At 38.2% G+C, this 24817-nt stretch overlaps 1 pseudogene; it reads right to left on the minus strand.

Annotated features, from left to right (window-relative positions):
• Window positions 1-19225: 19225 nt before the first annotated feature.
• LOC127385593 (ras-related protein Rab-30-like) lies at window positions 19226-20008 on the minus strand (annotated as a pseudogene).
• Window positions 20009-24817: the final 4809 nt, after the last annotated feature.

A 24817-nucleotide genomic window follows, 5' to 3' on the forward strand; every position in this document is an offset into this window, starting at 1 on the left:
ATTGAAACTGCCACCGTAATTTCAAGTGTATTTCTTGACTTTAATTTTTTTCTAACTCACGTGACACATTCGTGTGAGAGTTACTATGATGACCAAGCTACACCTTTTGTTATATGAGAAATATAAATACTAGATCTTGCTTCTCATTACCACAAAAAAAAAAATATATCTCTGGACAGACAGTATACTGAACAGTATACTGAAGAAAACTGCTTTCTAATAAGATATATCAATGACAAAAGAGTTCTAAGTGCTCAAATAAGCTGCCACTGAATCATCTCTTAAAATGAAGTATTTTGTCAATATCATTGTTGTAAGGGGAAGGAGGAGGAAATTCTGTCATTCATGCTGAGGTAATGCTGCCATATTGGTACCTCATGCAGAGTATGTAATTTTTACTTGGTTACTCTGAAGATCAGAAAAATATTTCAAGTCTATAGAAAATCACAATTTCCTTAATGAACAAACTGTTTAAATATCTTTGTGATATATTTTAGTTGTTCTAGAGAGTAATTATGTCATGCTGAATTAAATAAAGAAAACAAAACAAAACAAAAAATTCAATTTGAGAAAATATCTATTTTACCAGACAAAATGAGAATAACTCACATTCAGTGAAAAAAAGCTAATGATAGTAAAGATTCAGGGCTTTCAATATTTCAGGCAGTTAATATGTGTGGGAAAAGTTTTATTTCTACTATTATTATGATGTTAGCCATTTTAACTGGCACAGTTTAAAATAAAACAAAAATAAAGAAAAATCTACATATTCTTCTGATGAAGTCTCATCAAATTACATGGTTCCTGATAGTGAATGAATATTAAGCATATCCTAACAATTCTATTACTTTTATTTATTTATTTAGCATGTTTCATATGTTAGGACACAACTTTTATAATTGTAATTAAAAGTTATATTTAGTTTATATTTGTTTAATTTCCATAATTTCTTCTTTCATTGGTATTTACTTCTATAACTGTGTCTTAAGCATAAGCCTTTTCAGTGTTGGTTTTTGGTTTGGTTTGGGTTTTTTTGTGGGTTTTTTTTGTCTTTTGCTGTTGTTGTTTTTGGTTTTGTTTTTTGTTTTTTTCTGGCAGGTTTTTATATTAATATGATTCTTTAAAAGGGCTTAGTGATTCAAAGAATCATAAAATGCCTTGCATTGGAAGGGACTTCTAAAGGTCATCTAGTCCAACCCCCCTTCAATAAGCAGGGACATTTTGGAAGAGGTAACATTTTTTAGGCTTCTTCACCTTTGCATCTCAAAAAATATCATAGAATCATAGAATCATAGAATCTTAGGGGTTGGAAGGGACCTCGAAAGATCATCTAGTCCAACCCCCCCTGCCAGAGCAGGGTCACCTAGAGTACATCACATAGGAACGCATCCAGGTGGGTTTTGAATGTCTCCAGTGAAGGAGACTCCACAACCTCCCTGGGCAGCCTGTTCCAGTGCTCTGTCACTCTTACAGTAAAAAATTTTTTTCGGATATTCACCTTGAACCTCCTATGCTCCAATTTATACCCATTACCCCCTGTCCTATCTCTGGTCATCACTGAGAAGAGCCTAACTCCATCTCCCTGACACTCACCCCTTACATATTTGTAAACATTGATGAGGTCACCCCTCAGCCTCCTTTTCTCCAAGCTAAAGAGACCCAGCTCCCTCAGCCTTTCCTCATAAGGGAGATGTTCCACTCCCTTAATCATCTTAGTAGCTCTGCGCTGGACTCCCTCCAGCAGTTGCCTGTCCTTCTTGAACTGAGGGGCCCAGAACTGGACACAATACTCCAGATGTGGCCTCACCAATGCAGAATAGAGGGGGAGGAGAACCTCTCTTGACTGACAAACCACACCCTTTCTAATACACCCCAGGATGCCATTGGCCTTCTTGGCCACAAGGACACATTGCTGGCTCATGGTCATCCTCCTGTCTACCAGGACCCCCAGGTCTCTTTCACCTACACTACTCTCCAGCAGGTCAGCCCCCAACCTGTACTGGGACATCGTGTTGTTCTTCCCCAAATGCAAAACTCTACACTTGCCCTTGTTGAACTTCATCATGTTTCTCCCTGCCCAACTCTCCAGCCTGTCTAAGTCTCTCTGAATGGCAGCACAGCCTTCTGGTGTGTCAGCCACTCCTCCCAGCTTAGTGTCATCAGGAAACTTACTGAGGGTACATTCTATACCCTCATCCAGGTCGTTGATGAAGATGTTGAACAACACCAGTCCCAGTACCGACCCCTGAGGGACTCCACTAGTCACACACCTCCAACCAGATTCTGCCCCATTGACTACAACTCTCTGACTCCTTCCCATCAACCAGTTCCTAATCCACCTCACTACCTGATCACCAAACCCATACCTGATCAACTTATCTACAAGGATGCTGTGGGAGACGGTGTCAAATGCCTTACTGAAATCAAGATAAACCACATCTACCGCTCTACCATCATCTATCCACCTAGTAATATGTTATTTCCAAGCTAATTCTTTTTCCGTGCTACAGAATAATTGCATTCATTTTCTTCCATCAGTTCCACTTCAGACAAAAGCTGCATTTTATCTCTAAATTATTACTGTTCCTCCCCAATAATTCCTTTTTCTTCTATAAGTTGTCTCAGTATACAGTATATGACTGCTAGCTAGATGATTTGGTATCCACTTCCTAAGTGCTCACAGATTCTTGTATCTTCCTAAATTCCTACAGATTGCCCCTGCTTGATTATGCTTGTTGACGTTTTCAAGACATCTAACAGCTTTGCTTCTGTCAGCATGTCTATAACATTCAATACAGCAAACATTATGGTGGCGGATTGTCTGACTAAGAGACCTTTCTCACAGTTCATTGCTGGTGGTGGTTTGTTTGGGGTTTTTGGGCTGTTGGTTTGTTGTTTGTTTGTTTTGTTGTGTTGCATTGTGTTGTGTTTTGTTTGTCTGTTTGTTTTAGTGGTTGGTTTTGTGTTTTACTTCGGTTTTCCCTGCAAATACCTTAGTTTGATCTCACATGGAGAGTCTGGGAAAAGACTGCTTCTCTTCCTGTCTCCCTGAAGCCGCTGGGGAGTCACTGGAGAAGGAATTAGAGTTCTGGAGAGTCTTAGCATTCCCTGCTCTATGAAGTGCCTCATTCAAATTAAAATTGCTATGAAATGTCTCTTAAGTGAGCTTGTTCTCTTTGCAGATCAGTTAGCGCACTTCGCAGGCACTTGTCTAAAGCGGTAGGTACTTTCTTACTATGCATTGCAGTCCACGAGTAAAACACGCTTATTTTTCTACAATAACAAACTATTCTAAAACCTGTTGTATGACTAGAATTAAACTGATGTCTCAACTTAGAAAAGGATTGATCTACTTACTTATTTCAGTCTCTGTTTACTCTGTTTCTGAAAACATCTGAAACTGCTATAAACCACAGATTCCTTCAAACTGAACAAAAGTTAGGAAGTAGGAGCTTTATAAGATGAGCATTAAAATATCAACATACTGGATTGAACTTTTTTTTTTTCTTAAATAATTTCTAATTAATAAGAAGGAGAAATAATGAAATATAAGCTATTTAAAATGAATTTTAATACAGATTTTAAAAATAGCAAGTTGTATGACATGAAGATCCTTTAAATCATAAATGCATTTCTTTTGATATCCCAATGCATGTTGCCATGTGTATTTTGTTTCCCAGTTGGACATTCTGCCTAATAGAGCTGAAAAACTTTACTAATACAAAATGGTCACAACCCAACAAAACATATTTTAACAAAAACAGCTTCAAAGCAACTTATCTGTAAAGAAGAGTGCAAATTTAAAACATGCATTAGAAAAGAGTGAATATTAGGAAAATAATCACAAATTACCCCCGTGGAAAGAAATTCTGATAATAAAGAAGCAAAATCAGGTTCAATCTTACGAATTTTTGCAGGTTATACAGCCAGCAAAAAAAAAAAGACACATATGTCTGGGTGTCCCCAGCAGGTGGAAAAATGTTGAAGAGATGAAGGTGCAACTTATTCAGTAAACAGAAAGCAAAGTTACTAGTAAAAAAAATGAAGCTTATCATTGTCATGGTAATATCTCTAAAATGTGTCACATTAGGGTACTTAATTCTTAGTATGGCTGGCAAAACACACACGGATTGAAGATAATTAGGGAAATTAAATGATAAAACAAAAAACATGTTTTTGTAACTGTCATTGAGAACTGTATAATTTGACTAGAAAGCTCAAAAAGCATTCTGAGTATGTAAAAACAAGATGAACTGTGCTCCTATAGAGAAGTAAACTGATTTATATTCTTATATTGTCACCATGGTGACATCGGTCACAATGGTCTTCAAATTGTGAATCTATGAATCACCTTAGTCATGTAATTGCCTCTAGGACAAAATAATATATATTTTTTTATTTTCTCTCTATCATCATAACCAACACAACTATGTGAAGACAAAACAGTCATAAAAGATGCATTTCAGTGATTCAGGTCACTGACTGAAGGAATTACCTCAGACCTTTTTCTTTCTTTTCCACACTACATGTATTCAATATTTTGTGTCTTCCTTATTTTTAAATCCATTTGTTCTTTCTTTCAGAAGTATCAGGGGTTTGACACAACTATATCTAGCACACTAGATGTGCTGGGTAAACATCCTTAGATACTATGTTAAATGCTATTTCTGAAAGACATGGTAGGTATACTTTGCTAACATGCTCAGGGTTGAAGTGATCAAAAATTGAAGCTCTTTTTTACCTAAGGCAAATTAGTAGAGACCTTTCATTTTATGAAGGTTTTTTCCCCCCTCTTTTGTCTGTCTGTCTTTTGGAAAATAATGAAAAAAACTGATTACATAATTAGTAGAAGTAAACCATTAAATAATTACGTGCCTTTATGGAGACTCAAACATCAGTAGCAATCTAATCTATTTGATAAATGCAAGTGTACCTGCTTTTTTTAATAAGCACTTAACAGCAAAACATATCATTTAACAGCATTTACTTCAGCTGAGACAAATCATTCCTACAGCTCTTCAGATATAAACTTCTAAAATGTACAAGTCTGCTATGGAAGGAGATGAGTATCATCCTGAAAGGTTAAAATATATTAATCCAATAACACTATTTAGATATAATACAAGGATATCTGGATTAAATGAAACAATAGAATCACATCTTTATAGAACGGTTTAGCTTGAGTAGAAACTTTGGAGGTCATGTGGTTTAACCTTCTGCTTAAAGTGAGGTTAACATCAGGGCAAATGGCTAAAAGTCATCTCCTGGGAAACTTTCACGATCTCTAAAAAAAAAGGCTCCACATGATCTCAGAGCAGCTTGTGAAATTTTTCATTACTTTCTCTCCAAACAGTTTTTCTTATATATCTAACTGGAGCCTTTATTGCTGCAAATTGAAATTGCTGGTATTTTCCATTCGCTATGTGTTTCCAAGAAGAATCCAGATTTGTCTTCTTATTCTAGGAAGAATGCTCAGTCAAATACCTTCCTGTTAACTTAAGACAGCCATTAATACTTCCCTTTAGCATTACACACATCAGACTATCTCTCCCGGACTCTCTTTATGTGATGTGCTTGAGTCCCTGAGCATATTAGTGTCCTTCTGCTGTATTCACGACAATTTGTCCACAATGTGTTTTTTTTGTACTGAGCTTCGAGCTTAAATTTTCACATAGGATAATCCTACACCAGAAGCAAAAATTTCTGTCTGACTTGGCTGAACTTCTCAGCAGCCCATTTCTGTACCATGTTGAGAATGCTGTAAATGACAGCCCTGCCCTCCAGCATACTGACTACTTGCTGAGTTGAGCAGAGCTAATGTTAGGTCAGACTGCCCAGGGCCTTCTGACAAAAACTAGAATATGTCACACACACAGAGTAAGGAATGATTTTTGTTTGTTTTGTTTTACCTTTTAATAAGTTCAATACTTGAAAATAGAGCTTGCAGGTCAGATAAGTCTTTGGAGGGCTCACCTCAAACGTTGCCTTGGTTCACACTTCTTCCAGATTCATTTTATGTGAATAATTCTACTTTTTTATTATGCATTTGTTAACTGAGCCCTAAACTCTTTCAAGAGATGCACTCTGAGGGAAGATGAGGGAATCCAGAGAATTAAATGCCTCCCATGTGTAGCTTCCAGGATAATAGATTCTTCATCAATGCACTTCCATCCGTTAGAATATGTTATTCAACAAAAGCTCCTTATAAGCAACATAGTATGTAACTCACTTCTTTGCAGAAAAAAGGACTGAAGAAGCTGAAAGGCTGGACATTCAAATCACAAAATCACAGAATCACAGAGTGTTAGGGGTTGGAAGGGACCTCTGGAGGTCACCTAGTCCAACCTCCCTGCCAGAACAGGACCACCTATGGCAGGTCACACAAAAATGCATCCAGAGGGGTCTTGAAAGTCTCCAGTGAAGGAGACTCCACAGCCTCTCGGGGCAGCCTGTTTCAATGCTCCACAAACTTTACAGTAAATAAGTTTTTCGTCATGTTGAAGTAGAACTTCCTGCGCTCTGGTTTTTATCCATTGCCCCTTGTTCTATCACAGGGCATGACTGAAAATATATTGGCCCCTCCTTCTTGACACACACCCTTCAGATATTTATGTACATTTATAAGATCCCCTCAGTCTTCTCTTCTCTAGACCAAACAGCCCCAGATCTCTCAGTCTTTCCTCGTAAGACAGGTGTTCCATCCCCTTAATCATCCTCATAGCCATCCGTTGGACTGTCTCAAGTAAATTCCTGTCCCTTTTGAACTGAGAAGCCCAGAACTGGGCACAATACTCCAGACGTGGCCTCGCTAGTGCCAGGTGGGAGGGGGGAGATAACCTCTATCGACCTGCTAGGCATATTCTTCTTATATAAATATATATGTATGTATATAAATACCTCTTACCCATCATGTAATCAGCAGTCTGACTTGTTCTGTTTGTGCCTAGAACTGTGTAGAATGTCCAACCAGAAAAATGTAAGCCCTTTGAAGATGCAGGTTTGATTTCCCTTTGATTCAGGTCACACTGTTACAAGATTCTGCAGGCATTTTTCCCTCTAATTATTAATTTTTCATGTTGTTTAACTGTCACAGTTGCATTTAAGTAAAAAACCATTGATCAAAGATGAAACAAAATATAAACATTTCTTAAGGATGAGCCACATGTTAATATAGTTATAATGGATATTTTCACAGGATTAGAGTTTTTCCTTCCCCCCTTTCATCTGTTTCTTTTTTTCATCTTTTGTTCCATGTCAGTGTCTCTTTTGCCCCCCTTTCTATACATCTTCCTTGCTTTTGCATTTTTCTGTCCCCAAGTAAAATTGTTGAATTTGTTACATGAACTTCTCTCATATGTAGAACTCATAATCATAGTTTGTTTTTTTCTCACTCAATCTGTTTGATGCTTTCTAGCATATATACACATTATTTGGATCACTTCAGAAATCATTGTCAAGTTAATAGAAAAATGTAATTACTGTACATTTTCATGAACTCACTCATCAAAGTATGGTGATGCTGACATAACTCTGATCTTGTATTAGAAATGTCAGGGACTCTGTATTTTTTGGCTGTCCTTTCAGTTTTTCTTGTAGTTCTGCGTTACAGGCAGTGCAAGTTTCTTCAGGTTATTAATTGCTAGTGTAATAGTGATAGTACAGGGACTCTGCAGAAGAAATATAGAAGACCAATTGCAATTCCAGTAGGGGTGGATAATAGGGCAGTGTGTACACCCCCTGCTCTTAGTCAATAATTTTGGAGGTGGTCCAGAATCTCACCAGCTAGTTAGTTATCTGCAGATATGAGTTAATGGATTGGCTTAACACAACAGACCTTCTTATTGAGTAATTTATTAATTGTTACAGGAACTCTCCAAGAGAAAGCTCTAAAATTCTTCCCATGCAGCTCCTGCTGTGTAGAGCCCAATTTGTCTCTTTAAATGTCTTGATTAACATCCTATGTTAAATGGTGTGTCCCAAATACTCATAATTTTATATTTCATTTCAGTTAATAAAAGCTTCAGCTGTTAAAGATCTATCTGATTCCCAGCTTGTTCAAAGGAGTGAAAAGCTTCTCTAAGTACTGTTTCATATTTATCATTCCATGTCAATACCTTGGATATCCAGAAACATCTGAAATAGTGATAATGTTTCATTGTCACTGTAAGCCAAAGTGTGTGGAGTCTGACTGAACTTTAAATGTTCAAGATTAAAGAGTTCTGATGTTCCTGCACTTGTGATTCTATCTTTAACTTTATAAATACTTTTTTTTTTTTTTTTCATTATGTTGGAAAATATAGTGATACTACATCCCTGTATATTCAGAGTTTATTTAACAACATGAAAAACATTTAGTCTTCATAGTTAAAATAATTAATATTTTTGTATAAATAATTTTTGTAACTTGTGACATGTTGGAAAAGGTTTTAAAGAATTTTTGTATCTTGAGGGTTTTTAGTCTTTATTTCCTGTATTTCATGTAATTGTCCCCACTAAATAAGGATATTGGAATGAAAACACTGACTAGGGTGTCCAAAAACCTTGAAAATATCGAGACCTACATAACTTAAAATACATCATATGTTTATATAAACTTAGTTGTTTTGTGGCCTTCATTATCTCAACCTTTGTACCCACAAAACATTTAGAACATATTTCCATAAAATATTTTTATGTGTATTTTTGCAAATCCAGCAAGAACCATGCTGTATCTCATTCCTGGATTCTGTAGAACATATTTCCTCTGATCCTGACATGGAAACCTGTTTATTATAGTCATGAATAAAGGAAAACATGGACTTTACAAAGTTTCTATTAAACTAATAGCAAATTGTTGAATACAGTAAGATGTGCACTTCAGCTGCCTGAACAGTGACAAGAAACATGAGTTACATTCAGTTCCACAGCATTTACTTGCTTATTGATTTTATTAACAGACATCAATAGAAACTTCTGAGTTCAGTGCACAATCATTTCTCATAGATACATCAGTGTCTGTATGTTCATGACCCTATGTTGAAAGCTGCAAGAGGCATTGTAACTTTGTAGATAAAATTAACATCAGAAAAAAACCCAACCAGATCTTTACAATATCATCTTGGGCTGCCACCTTCTCCTTAATGTAAATCTCAGGTTTTTTTAAATTTTGAGGTACTGGACATCCTTATTTATGTTACTAGCATGACTCCGTATCTCTGTCTTGATGTCAGTAATCTGTGCTTCAATGAAACGAATGAAAATGTCATTAACACACCGTAGATCTGCTAAGAAAATAGGTTGAAAAGCAACTGCAGTACAAAGTGACAGACTTCTTAATTACGTGAGTGATAGCTAGCAGCTGAAAACTTGTATTACTGTGATCCTAATTAGCCTAGATTACTTTAAACACTGCTATGTCTGCCTGTTGTATAGATAGAAAAGATGTTTCATATTTTGAAAATACATTAGTAACAATAAATCCAATATATATGCACAACTATACAATTCTTAAATTTTATGTGCCTCAGTTAATTTAGCTCTGAAGTGTTTTTAATGAATGCCAGTAGTACCTTGGGTTACCTCATCTTAGGTTTCTAAAAATGAGCCTTCTAAAGCTTATGTAATCATAAACATGTTTTTAGTTAAGGGAGAGAAATAGACATCTCCAGCAGAAGATTCCTCTTGTCATAATCCAACACACAGGAATAACATTCTAGGTGCACCCACTTATCTTCTGACAGCAAAGGGAAACTGTGTAGATACCTTGGATTCAGACACATAATTTTAAAATTTTTTAAGCTACCAAAAAGTACTCACTTTTGAATAAAATAAACAGAAATTAATACACTTATGTATCTGTGTTTATATGATTGCATCAAAGACTCAAAGAAATTTGCTTGCTTACAACAGGAAGTGTTTTTCAGAGGAATCAAGGCACTTGCTTGAATAATATATGAGGACCACATTTATCTTTGAGAAACAAGGATTTATCAGAAATTAAAAGAAGGCATTCACCCCTAAAAAACGCTGGAACAACCTTCCAATACATTTAACAGAGAGCCTGTTAGGACATGTATCTTTCTAGGAGAGAAAAAGACATGTCAATATTGTTTGCAGTAACAGAAGTCTGATACCATTGCTTGAGAGATTTTTCCAGGCCTGTTTCCTACAATTCCAGTGAGTTGCCCCTGGTATTTTAAGCTGTATTTCCAATGTCAATAATAACTTCAGTCTTTAATGGCTGTACAGGTACGCAGCTCAATTCTGCATAAAAACTTTCCTCATTAAGATATTACTTATTCTTTCACCATTAGTCCTACAGTAGACTACATTTTTAGAAAAGAATTATTGCAAGTATTGGAATTGTTAGACTGGTTTTCACAATAAAACTTCTTTAAGGAGAGGTATTCCTTCATCTCAGTGATTCGTAACATCATGTAAATTGCAACTGAACTGACTAAAATTATTGCATCTCTGTGAAGAGAGTTTCCAAGCTTCTAACTTGCTATGAAATATGTTGATGGACAGAAATACTCTAAGATAATAATGGCTAGCAGTTGGAAAAAAAATTACTTAAGCTACTGCAAGGAGAACTATCTCCATAAGATATGCTTGATCAGCTTAGTTAATGTAGTTCTAATTAAAGGAAAGTTCTGTCCTTTAGGAAAAATGAAAGCAAGATATAGAAAAAAAAATAGTTCTGATGTGGTAGTGTTTATGACTCTTTACAATAAACAACACCTTTAATAAACCATAAGCTTTTCTCACAAACAATACAATGTTCTGACAGTAAATGATTTAAGTATACATTTTAAAATGTTGATAGAAACTTTGGACAAGGAATCTGGTATTAAAAGCTAGTAAGCATTGACTAAAATGCCAAAATCACCTTTTCACTCTTTTTTTTTTTTTTTTTTTTTAATTCCTTGATTCAGAAAACAGAAATTAAAATATTTTACCTGAAATAAAATTAAAGGTCAAAATTAATCAGTTTTCAGGGGGAGTTTTAATTGGATAAGGTTAAAACCCCACAAAGCTTCTCTGCCTTCTGTCTTTAATTCCCACTCTGTCAGAACCTTCTGAACTTGTCCTGCTGCTTTATTCAGATATAGTCAGTACCCTTCAATGAAACTCTAAAGATAATTCATTACAGTAGGTGACTTATTTAAATAGATGAAAACGAATGCCTCTGAGCACAGAACTGCATGTTCTAAAATGAAAGTGAGGTCTTACAGGTAAACTTTAACAATGTTTTGCACAGTTCAACACAATTTATATGTATATAGAAATATCTAAAGATATATCTAGAAATAAATAAATATATGTAGGCCTATATAAATAAAAATAAGTCTCTCTAAGTGTTTTACAAACCTGTTAGAAATGTCCCTTGAATATTTGAATGTAAGTGAATGTTATTTTATTACCCTTCATTTTCCAAATGAGTATTAAACATAAGAAGCTCAAGAAAGTCTAAATTGCTTATAATCATTTAGTGAATCAAAAACAGTATATGAAAGAAAAGCAACTTGGTTTCTTAATTCATACTCTCTGGCTGTAATTAACAGGATACCACAAAGCTGATTTTCAATTACTTTACACTTGATGTAGTCATGTATTCATGCACTGTTGCTGTAACCCTCTGACATAATTTCTTTATTTGACGGCATTTTAAAATATGTTTTTTTTCATCAGGTCAATATACCAGTGACTAAAGATAATGAACACCTTGGATAAAGAGACTTAAGCATATTATCAAGACTTAGTGATGAAATACATTTGAATTTAAAGGCACAGGACTTTGTAAAATCCATCTTCTTGCCTCCAATGGGGACAAGCATCCTGCAATATATAAAATGAGGTAATGTTTGTAGGAAAATATATGCTCCTTCATTAGACCAGATGTGTATTCAGAAAAAATGAAAATCTTTAAAGCATGAAAATCCATTTTTAGGGTTGAAATTGAAGCAACAAATTTGAAATTGCATGCAAACTGAGAACAACTTGTTCTAAATTTAAGTTAAAAATATGTTAATCATTCAGACAGTTTGATGGCAGAGTTCATCCATAGTAATGCAAGGGAAAGATAGTGTTTCAAACTGAAAAGATGAGGGTAGCATTCTCTGTCAAGAGAAGAAGAGACAGATTATCTGAGTAAAAATAGATGTTGGCAAAGGTGATGTGGTATACTGTAAAACAGAAGCTCAGTGTCACTGGGACTGCATTTACCCATTTGGCTTATGAACACAATTTCTTCCCTATCTTTATGCTTCTTGATCATTGTAACTGAGGTCAAATACTGAAGGAGTGCTTTGTGAGAAACAGTCTTAAATTTTTAGTTGCATGCTAGAGATCTTACTTTTTTCTTAGACAGAACTATGCTGGGTAAATTATTATTATTTCACTGTATACAGAAAATTTTGTGGAGTAGCGTGATGACTGTTTACCATATATCCCCCATATATAAGATAATATAAGCGTATCTGTTCTTCTGAACATAATTCTTTCCAGGATTGAACTGGCTCCTCAACTCCAAGGCTACTACAGTAGCAGAAGCAGTATGACGTAAAGTGAGAGGACTGTGGGACTATGGGATAAAGGAATTGTACTAAAGTTTATTTCACATAAAAATCACTGGCTTCAACATGTCCTGTTCTTTATAATTTGTCTCACAGTTGATTCTTAAGGGATCCTACTACTACAGCTGCAAGACTCTTTAGGGAAAAGTCTCAGCAATTTCTTCCTCTTGCAATTTCTTACATCTATTTACTGAAGACTAGCTATTATATCTGATAATATATCGAATCTGAAAAAAAACATCCTAAAGTACAATTATGATTTTTAAGATGTGAATTCTTGAAGACAATAACATTTCCTCCAGGTTTTTATGTCTGCAATTTATGCTGATAGGGCCCACATTCAAATGTCAAAGGCAATGCAATCAAAAAAGCTTATACATACTTGTCACAACTATGCACACCTATGCAGAAAGAATTTGGAAGTGCGAGGTTATATGGAAGGAGCTTGTTTGTTCTTTTGAAGGCATCTGATCAAAGGAGCCACAAATCAGAACATGTAGACTCAAACTTGGACAAAACATTATAAGGAAGGTCATTATAAGAACAAACATGATCAGTGTCATGAACCGATAGGAGTGTGTGGTGTGTAAAAATGTTTATTTTTCCAGCTGAGTGGGTGAGGAAAGGGACATACAGAGACATAAAACCTGGGCAATTAGTATTAATAAACAATGACCATGAACAAACCTGATCAGTCGCACTGACTCTTGAGCTATCAAGAAACTGCAGGGAAAACAGCACTTTGCGATGGAGGCTGCAAATCTGAAGGTCCTGTGTGTTGGAGGTGGTTGATGGGACTGTGTCAAATAATGAGGCAATTAAAAAAAAGGGAAGAAAGGAAAGGGAGAGCAGGGGGAATAGTGATGGGTGCAGGCAGACAGTGGTATAAAAGAGGCCAGTTTTGTGTTAAAACAGGGCCAGTCAGTACTTTTGTTGGGCTGAACCCTGCACCTGATCACAGCAGTCTGTCCTGTCTTCTTTTATCTTCTTACTAAATCTTTTCTTAACTCGCTCTCTGTGTAATCTCACACTCTATCCCATGTGTATCTGTGTGTGCTGCAAGAACTCAGCACCAGCTGCTGGTGAGACCTGTGTGTGTGAGTGAAATCTGGTATCAATAAATGGATTCAGGCCAGGGGTGTGGGTACCTCTGGACCAAAGTTTAAGCTATACCCTCAAGTCTCAACAGCGGAATCAGGTATGTACAGGCCTATGCCGGTATTCCTGAGGAAACTCACAAGTGCGGGGTGCCTATAGGATGAGCGTGTGCATGTTGCATGTTTGTAACAAGCATTGAGACCAGAGAGTTAAGGATCTGTGGGGTGGGTAAGAGGGACCGGGATCTGGGTAGAAGTGCCAAGTAGACAGCTGATACTCAGAGATCTACAAATATGTGTGTACTTGTGAACCTGGAGAGTTCACTACTGGTTGAAGCTGCAAACAGGAAAGGGGCAACTGTGTCCCTCAGCCTGGGAAGAGACCTTGGGGCCTCCCGCACTCAGCTGGGCTCCAGAGGCTGGAAAGAAGGAAGTCCTAGCATGAGCAATTGGAAGAGGTGGCCACTCCTAATATCACTTAAGTATCCTCTCATGTATGAAAACCTAGAAAGAATGTAGCCAAATTAATTGCTTCAGGGATCTCAAAAATTGTTATTTATCAAATAACTTTTTTTTTTTTTTTTTTTTTTTTTTGTGAGACACGGTCTGTTTCAGAACGCATTTTCTTTCTGAATGAAAATTAAATTTTAGAACTCAGAATCTTTTTTAAGACACATCAGCAGAGAAAAAAAAAATATCTAGCACTACCTACAATCTGATCTGGAATCATCTGTGTGGATCAGAGCATAGTTACTGAACAACAGCCACATTAGACACATGCAGATGATGATACTTTGTTTTTAGTAAAGTAGGGAAGAGCCCCTAACCAGTCATAGAAAGTGACAACAAAGCTTGTGTCTTGTATATACTTCCGATTCCTCTATCCATAAGTCCTTTGAGCCCAGGAATATATAGCCTACCTCCAACTGAAGCAATGCATTTCTAGTTACATGTGTGAAATAGATACTGTTTTGTTGTTATGTTTTTGTATTATGGATTTCTTTGGCTGAATTTAGTTACATTTTTAGAACATTTTTATTAGATTTTATAAAATATCATAGCTTACACACAGCACTCAGGGGAAAATGCAGTTTATCTATTCATAGATATTTTAACTTAGGACAATACTGAGGACAGCAAGTCTGTTTAAGAATCCAAATTTTGTGGCTTGAATTGAAAAAATAATCCATTTTATCTGCTTGAAATAAACAGTTTTAATTTATTCACAGTGGACATAAGTTATCTTAGAGTTCATTTGTTTAGAATGCATGGCAGTTTTTATGGAATTTTGAGTATATTCTATATATTTACAGAGAAGATAGTAAACATCAAGCCAGTCAGTGAACTAAAAAGTCAGAATAGCTATAATACTTAAAGTATAATATTACTGCCCAGTGGAATTTTTATTAGCCACTGACTGTAACAAAAAGCACTGCAGTATGACTTATAGTATATATGATTTTAAGCATTCAACAGTATTCTATGACCATCCAGAAAAGGATCATAATTTTTATACAGTTTCACATTAGTACTCAAAATTTCTTTCTGTAGAAACAAGTTAACAGACTGGAAATTAGTTTCCATTTATTAAAAATGGCTCATCCAGTCTGAAGAAATTAATTCATAAATGTCAGGGACATAAACATTCAAGTAAGTTTAATAAAAAAATTACTTAATAATAAACAAGGCTGAATTTAAATCCAACATCAGGTGATTCAAATGAACATTGCTATATGAGGTAAAAAAAATAAAAATAAAAAAATTATCTGCCATTTGAAACACAAACTACAAATCATTCTGAGTCCAAGTCAGACAAGGACTTTTAGGCATTATTGCTCTTAATGACTGGGTAACTGTTACTTCCTTCACTCACTGCAGACTTACTGATATTAAAGCCTGATACCAACTCAATTTTGATCTCCCTAGTATTATTTACCTATAGTACTTGTAGAAGAATATAGATTCACTTTCTTAAGGATGACAAGTAATCCATTTCATGAACAGAGAGCTACACACTAAAGCATATTCAACTATATAAATATCTTAGGTTCAAATTTCAGCTTCTCATTTGTATACTTATAAAGCTCCACTTCTGCTGTTCTTTTGTATTCTGCTGTTAAAATAAGGCTCAAAATGTTGACAGGTTCTTGGAATAAAAGCTTTAAATAGCAATTAACTTCTGACCATGTAGGGTTACACACGATAGCACCATGTTCCATAATCTCATAGATTCTGCAAGCCTAGAATGGAATATCAAGAGAACAGAATGGCAAAAGCAGGATTAGCCATTTCAGAGTAGTGTAATATATTTAATGCAATTGTAATCTGCATTCTTAAATGGAAAATGTGTTGCAAACAGTAAAAGACAGCTACAAAAAATAAGACATAGAAAATTCTTACTCAAAAGCACTGTCATTGACAGAGTATCAATTAATCTTTCAAGTATCTTTCAATATAAATACACACCCCTTCAATACCAGAGCTCTGTACCTGTACTCCATGTGAATATGTGGAACTGGGAGGGAAAAAAAGAAAAAAAACAACAAATTACAAACAATTTTTAATTTAGTTTTTTTTCTTCAGATGAAAATTACAAGAGGCTATTCTTTCTCCAAATTAAAATCTCAAGAGTCTATTCACTAAGGAGCTGGAAGCTGAGAAACAATGACTGCCAGGGGAGAAAGCTGGCTGCCAAGCAGGAGCGTTTTCTGAGCAGACAGGGAAGACTCATACCATTTCTTACTGGAAACTGATAGCGAAGAATGCTAGCAAACCACAAGTACTGTAAACTGGTCATACAAAAGAGAGCTAAGTAGTCCATACAACAGTTGGCAGAAACATCGTAACACCAAAGACTCAGATATGCTACTTGAGACTACCAGTTGGCTCAGTACAGTAATACAAAACAACACAGTCCAATCTATGTGACATGTAGATTAACAGAGGCATTGATCCACGAGGTACTTCCAAGGAGGATGCAGTCATTGAGTCTTGGGCTTCAGGGTGAGCCTGATGCTCTCTGCTCTCAAGTGTGAGCTGGGAGTGACAGTAGCTTCACCTGCAGGACCTGTGCTCTGGTCAAGCTGCTAAGCCACAGACTGAAGATGAGTGAGATGGTGAGCAGATTGCATAGCATCAGGGAATAAAGTGAAAGGATCCTTGCAGAGATCTGGCAGAGTCTGTAAACCTCTGTCAGTATATATATCATTACTATCCTTTAAAATAAATCTTTAGCTATTTCATTATCTGAAGTACTATAAGTTCCAACACTGTAAGTATACATAGTTAATTAATCTTCCTCTATGAATCAGTAGGAGCCTAATTTCTAATAGAAGCCTTATTAAAAGAGCAATGTAGGCAGCAACAATGTGTGAAAAATGCCTAATATTTAGGAAAATTGAGTTTAATTGAATTTCAAAAATTTAGCCTGAAGTGTCAAGATGGGTGCTCAGATTGCCTTCTAGTTTAGCAAGTTTTAAAATCTATGTTCTGCAGGACAATCGAAATAAATTACAGCACTAGGACTCCCTGTATGGTCAATAAAAAAGTCTAAGTTCCTTTGAAGAACAATTTAGAGCACCAAAAAGAAGTATCTACCTTTTTATGCACTGAGTTATTGACTATAACAGGCATAAGCACCTCTATAGGCAATTTAATGCTCTTTAAGAACAGACCAGGAACTGCAGAGAATTGGCCATTAGAAATATAAGCCATACGGATTTGCTAAAGATCGTTCATGTCAGAGCTGAGTGACCTTCACATCTCTTTACTTGGGATTCAGAATGCAACATTTTTTCCTGCAACTGGATTCCTTAAAAAGAGTGAAGAGGTTACATTATAAACCTTTTCCATAGTCATAATTCAACGGGAGTCTTTAAACACTTCTTAGTAAGGTACTGGCAGCAGAACTGTTTCTTGGGAAGCCATCACTTTAACCTAATGATGAGACTGTTTCTTTAGAAGACTGCTACATCTCATCTGGAGATTTAGTCCAACCTTCTTACCTCTATAGCTGGATACTCTGGGAAACCTGTTCCAGGGCTTGAACACACTCATGCTTTGTTGGTATTCTTATGTTTTTCTGTTTTCTTTACTTTTTCCCATCAGATGCTTATAGCCATCATTAGGAACTCCCATGAGGCTTTTCTACTCCAAGTTTAACCATCTCAGTTCTCTCAGCCCTGGGCAACCCAGATCTGAATCCAGCACTCCATATAAGTCTCATCAATGCTAAGTGGTGGGGAAGGATGTGACATGTAGTTGACCTACCTTGGCCTACTGACATGTTTTTCCTAACTCAGAAAAGGATATTTGCCTTCTCTGCTGAAACAACACATTGCCAACCAGAAACTCCTGTGGAGAGCTGCTTTCCAGCTGTTCAGCCCCTGGCCTGTACTGGGGTGGGTCATTCCTCTGTCAGGATTTGAACTTCGCAGTTCTCTTTCATAAGAGTCCTGTCTCCCCGTTTCTAAAGCCTATCAAGGTCCTTCTGAATGGCAACAAAAACATTTGGCTTATCAACCCCTTTTCCCAGTTTTGTATAATCTGCAAACTTCCTGAATATGCATTCTGTCCCACCATCTAGATCCTTAACGAAAACATAAAAGGCATTGTCCCCAGTATGGACCTTGAGGTATGCCACTAATGCCTGTACTCTAGCTGGGCTTTATGTTGTTGATCACCACCCCTCAAGCCCAGCAGTTCAGCCAGTTTTCAATCCACCTCACAGCCTGCTTACCTAACAGGTAGTTCTTCAATTCATCTAGGAAGATGTTATGGGTAACAGTTTCAAAAGTCTTGCTTGATCTGAGAAAAGAAGAACTTGCATTATTTCCTTTAAAAACAGGTATGGAAAAATAAATACTTCCAAGTATGTTCTCTGATTTGGCTAGGATACCCTTTAAAAAGTGAAATAATTAATTAAAATGTCTGTGTATGGAAGAGGAACTTTGACAGTTCTGTTTCATATGGGAGTACTTAAACTTTTCAACAACAACTATTTATAAGTGTCTGAGTTTCATGCCCTGAATTTAGTAGTATCATGTATTTAAAACATGGTCTAAGCATATTTAATGGATTGGTTTTTTCCAGGAATTAAAGCAGAAGATAGGCTTTTCTGGCCTGTCTTTGAAACGAAGTTGCTCTTCATCATCCACTGACTTAAACATCTTTATGTCTAGGAACCTGTGCCTCTTGTGAGACCCCACCTGGAATACTGTGTACCACTCTGGAGCCTTCAGCACAGGAAAGCCATGGAGCTGTTGGAGAGGGTCCAGAGAGGGGCCACAAAAATTATCAAAGGGCTGGAGCACCTCTTCTGTGAAGACAGGCTGAGGGAATTTGGGTTATTCATCCTAGAGAAAGAAGGCTCCAGGGAGACGTTATAGCAGCCTTCCAGTACCTGAACAGGACCTACAGGAAAGCTGGAGAGCGGCTTTTCACCAGACGGGGCAGTGATAGGACAAGGGGTAATGGTTTTAAACTGAGAGAGATTTGGGTTAGACATGAGGAAGAAATTCTTCACCATGGGGGTAATAAGGTGCTGGAACAGGTTCTGCTACATTGCCATGCAGCTGGAGCCACCAGCCTGCCATGCTTCCAGGCCTGCAACCTGACTCAGGGTAAGTCAGATGGGTCAAAGTGACAGGAATACCCTTCAAGTAGATAAATCCCAACACAAAAAAAAATCCTCTTGGCCGACGGCAGAAGGGGAAATTCCATGTCAGCTCTTTAATTAAAATTACAGCAAGTAAAGTAGCTGATACTTTCCCCCTCTCCTGGTAAGGGGGATGAAACATTGTTCACCAGGGTGTTCTGTTGTGCCTCGCTGATCAACCTGCAGGCCAAGTCCAGGAAGAGTTTTTCCACATTATCCGATTCTTTTGCTGAGGTTTCCAGATACTACGTCCTGCGCTTTGGAAAACTCTGCAACTCTTTGCTGGGAGACTTCCCTCTTATCAGCTAACTCAATCTTATTCCCCACGAGCATGGTGATGATCTTGCTGCTGGCGTACTGCTCGATCTCCTGCAGCCACTCGGGCAGGCAGCGGAAGGACTCCTTGCAGATGATGTTGTAGGTCAGGATCAGCATGTTGGCGTTGCGATAGTAGCTCTGCCTGATGGATCAGAAGTGCTCCTGTCCCACCGTGTCCCAGATCTGCAGCTTTACTTTTTCGCCGCTTATTTCCACAGTTTTAATCATAAAGTCAACCCCAATTGTGGCTCCTTGACCTGGTGGGAAAAGCCCCTGAGTGAAGCGACGGACTAAGCAGGTATTCCCCACACCAGCATTGCCAATTAAAACAATTTTGAAGAGGAAATAATAATCTTCCATACTCATTTACGCAGCTGGTTTGGGATTTTTCCTCCGTCTCCATGACCATAAAATGAGGCGGGAGCCAGGAGCTGGTCAGCGGCGGTGGGAGAAAAGCAGGAAGCCCCGGGCTGCCCCACGCTGAGGGGAGCAGGGCTGGGTGCAGTGCAGCCCCCGCACACCCAGGGGGAGGTGGGGAGGTGCCCTCAGAGCGGTGCAGCTCCCTGGCAGCCCACTCTCCTTATGAGGAAAGGCTGAGGGAGCTGGGTCTCTTTAGCTTGGAGAAAAGGAGACTGAGGGGTGACCTCATCAATGTTTACAAATACGTAAAGGGTGAGTGTCAAGAAGATGGAGTTAAGCTTTTTTCAGTGATGATCAGTGATAGGACAAGGAGTAATGGATGCAAATAGGAGCATAGGAGGTTTAAGGTGAATATCAGAAAAAAAAATTTACTGTAAGAGTGACAGAGCACTGGAACAGGCTGCCCAGAGAGGTTGTGGAGTCTCCTTCTCTGGAAACATTCAAGACCCGCCTGAACACATTCCTGTGTGATGTACTCTAGGTGACCCTGCTCTGGCAGGGGGGTTGGACTAGATGATCTTTCGAGGTCCCTTCCAACCCCTATGATTCTATGATTCTATGATAACAGGTTGCCTAGGTATGTTGTGGATGCTCCTTCTCTGGAGGTGTTTAAGGCCAGGTTGTTTAAGGCCAGGTTGAATTAAGTTCTCTGCAGTCTGGTCTAGTGTGAGGTGTCCCTGGTCATAGCAGGGAAGTTGGAACCTGGTGATCTTTAATGTCCCTTCCAACCTTAACCATTCTATGATTTTGTGATTAAATTTATCTTCTCCTAGAACACCTGGAAAGAAGCAACCTCAGGATGATCAGTAGGTGTACTCTATAATAGTGTCTTTCAATACAAATAGAGTTTATGTTTTGAGTTAATCAGAGAAGAGCTTTGAGATCATCCCACTGAAATAATTAGTTCTAAGTTATTTCTGCCCATCCTTCTATTATCTTGGTTTTTTTCTTTCAGTTTCTCCTCTTTCCTCTACCGCTTCCTCTCCTCAGTTTTACACAGGGATTTCTAAACCACTTTTGCATCACATGACATGTCACAAATGGGCTTTACATAATCAATGGGAAGCATTGTTATTCAAAGCTATTACAAACTCTAAAACAACTTAGTGAATAGATGTCAGGCAAAACTGAGCAAAGGCTGACCTTGTTACACAGAAATCAGCACTTGAGATGCAACACCAGACTCTGCATTCCCCCTTGGTGACACCTCTAATTGGATCAAATTGCATATCTTAGCTTATTTCCAGTAAATGTTATGTTAGTGTATCCTGTACTTGGTGATAATCAAGTCACACACTGGGGGCCTGGTAACACAATTTGTCACTATTTGAACTTTTACATGTCGTGGTGAGCGAGGCTAGCTGTTCACTCTCTCTAAGGTGATTTGCTGGCCCACACCTCTCAGAGTCAATTTTTGACCTGACCAGAAATATTTCCTCAAGCACCTGGCAGTAAATCTTCCTTGGTGTAACAAATGTTGTTCAAATACATTAGAAAGGAAAATTATCTATATTGATTTTGTGAAATGTATCCCTTATTTATATAAAGACTGAACATATGGATTTCATCATAAATGATTTCTAAATGTTCACGGAGTTAAACGTCCTACATGTACTTCTAACATATTCAGTGCTTTTGAAATTTATCATAGATTTTGTTTCCAGCTGTGAAAGTGATAGTATGTTTTGTGTGTTATCTAATAACAAGGGGAGACTGATGTAGAAAATGAAACTGTAGATTCAAAATGAGTCTAAATAAATTAAGTTGCTCAAAGAGAAGAAATCTGATAAACTGTCATGTATCAAGAAGGAAAAAATAAATGCAAGAAACATGGAAGAACACTGATATCACCTTGAAAGGAAGATGGTAGAAAAATATCTTTTTCAGTTCTATGTCAAATTACTTACTAATTGTGCTTCCTTGCAGAGCAAGATGGGCACCTAATGCTTGAATGAGTTAATCCACTGCAGACATGAGCAGCAGGATGTTAACAAATCAAAATCCACAGGAGCAAGTAGTACATGTTCCTCCTTTTCTATAATATAGGGGTTGTTTCTCTAAGTAACTGCTGCATCTCAGTGACTTTCTTGACCTGTTTTGGTGCAGAAAGAGAGACCTGGGGACTGGCATTAAGCTTTATATTGGTACAGAATACTGACCAGTAGAAACTATACCTAAAATTCGAGACAAACATGCCTAAAAATATTAACAGAGAAACAGAGAATCATAGAATCATTTAGGTTGGAAAAGACCTTTAAGATTATCAAGTCCAACCTTTAACCCTACTCTACCCTGTTCACCCCTAAACCGAATTCCCAAGCACTACATCTAGACAACTTTTAAACACATCCAAGGATGGTGACTCAACCACCTCTCTGGACAGCATGTTCTAATGTTTGACAACCCTTTCAGAGAAATAAAAAATCCTAATGTCCATTCTAAACCTCCCCTGGTGTAGATTTAAGACACTCCTTGTTGTCCTATCACTATTTACTTGTGAGAAGAATCCAGCACGTACCTCTCTACAATGTCCTTTCAGGTAGTTGTAGAGGGCGATAATGTTTCCCCTCAGCCTCCTTTTCTTTAGAATAAATAGCCCTGGTTCCCTCAGCTTCTCTTCATAAGACTTGTTCTCTAGGTCTTTCACCAGCCTAGTGGCTCTTCTCTGCACCTGCTCCAGCACCTCAATGTCTTTCTTGTATTGAGGTGCTCAAAGCTGAACACAACACTCAAGGTGGGGCCTCACCAGTGTCAAGTTCGGGGGGAGGATCCCTTCCCTGAACCTTCTTGCAACACTATTTCTAATACAAGCCAGGATGCCATAGGTCTTGGCCACCTGGGCACACTGCTGACTCATATTCAGCTGTTTGTCGATCAGCACCGCAAAGTCCCTTTCTGCCTGGCAGCTTTCCAGCCACTCTTCCACCAGGCTCTAGTATTGCTTGGGGTTGTTGTGGCCAAAGTGCAGGACCCAGCACATGGCCTTGTTGAAAATAATACAATTTGCCTCAGCCCACCAATCCAGTCTGTCTAAGTCCCTCTGCAGAGCCTCCCTACCCTCAAGCAGATCCACACTCCCATCCAACATGGTGTTATCTGCAAACTTACTGAGGGTGCATTCTAGCTCCTGACCAAAGTCATTGATAAAAATGTTATACAGAAGTGGTCCCAACACTAAGCCCTGAGGAACTCCTCTTGTGACTGTCTGCCAGCTGGATTTAGATCCATTCACCACCACTCTCTGAGCCTAGCTGTCCAGCCAGTGTATTATCCAACAGCGAGCATGCCCATCCAAGCCATGAGCAGCCAGTTTTTTAATGAGAATGCTGGGGAGATAGTGTCAAAGGCTTTATAAAAGTCCAGACAGACAACATCCACAGCCTTTCCCTCATCCATCAGCTGGGTCTTCTTGCCATAGAAGGAGATCAGGTATGTCAAGCAGGACCTACCTTTCATAAATCCATGCTGACCAGGCCTGATCACCTGGTTGTTTTGCATGTGGTGCATAATGGCACTCAAGATGATTTGCTCCATGACCTTCCCTGGCACTGGGGTCGTACTGACAGATCTGTAGTTTCCCAGATCCTCCTTTGGGGCTTTCTTATAGATAGGTGTCACATTTGCCACTCTCCAGTCCACTGGGACTTCCCCAGTTTGTTAGGACTCCTGGTAAATGACGGAAAGAGGCTTGGTGAGCACATCTGCCAGCTCCTTCAGTATTCTTGAGTGCAACCCCTCCAGCCCCATAGACTTGTATATGTCAAAATGTTGCAGCAGGTCTGTGACCATTTCCTCCTTGATTGAGAAGGCTTCATTCTGTCCTCTCTCCCTGTCCTTCATTTAAGGGGGATGGGTGTACAGGGAACAACTAGTTCTGCTGGTAAAGACTAGGGCAAAGAAAATATTAAGCACCTCAGCCTTTCCTCATCCTTTGTCATTAAGTTTCCCCTCAAATCCAATAATAGAGGGTGATTTTCCCTCCTTCTCCTTTTGTTGTTGATGTATTTATAGAAACATTTTTTTATTGTCTTTAATAGCTGTAACTAGCTTGAGTTCTAGTTGGGCTTTGGCTCTCCTAATTTTGTCCCTGCATAGCCTCAACACATCTCTGTAGTGTTCATAAAAGGCCTGCCCCTTCTTCCAAAGGTCAAAAACTCTCCTTTTGTTGCTGAGTTCCAGCCAGAGCTCTCTATTCAGGAAGGCAGGTCTTCCTCTCAGCTCATCTTTCAGCCCATGGGGGCAGCCCACTCCTGCATCTGTACAACTTCTTTTTTGAAGTATGTCCAACTATCCTGGACTCCTTTACCCTTCAGCACTGCCTCCCAAAGGATTTTGTTGATCAGTCTCCTCAACAGGCTGAAGTCTGCCCTCTGGAAGTCCATGGTGACAGTTTTACTGACCACCGTCCTTACTTCCCCAAGAATTTAAAACACTATCATTTAGCTATTGCTATGCCCTAGATGGCCTCCAACCATCTGCAGGATGTTTATCTTCCACACACTCCCTAAACCTCTGGGACTGTTCTCTCTCTGCTGTACTGTATTTCCAGCAGACATCTGGTAAGTGTAAGTGCCCCATAAGAACAAGGGGTACCAATCGTGAAACCTCTCCCAACTGCTTATAAAATATTTCATCTGCCTCTACATCCTGGTTGGGTGGTCTATAACAGACTCTCATCACGATATCAACCTTGTTGTCCTTCCCCCTGATTCTTACCCATAAGGACTCAACCCTATCATCACTCTCATTAATTTGCAAGCATTCATATGTCT

Source organism: Apus apus, chromosome 1, assembly GCF_020740795.1.
Source record: "Apus apus isolate bApuApu2 chromosome 1, bApuApu2.pri.cur, whole genome shotgun sequence".
In the NCBI taxonomy this organism is placed as follows: Eukaryota; Metazoa; Chordata; class Aves; order Apodiformes; family Apodidae; genus Apus; species Apus apus.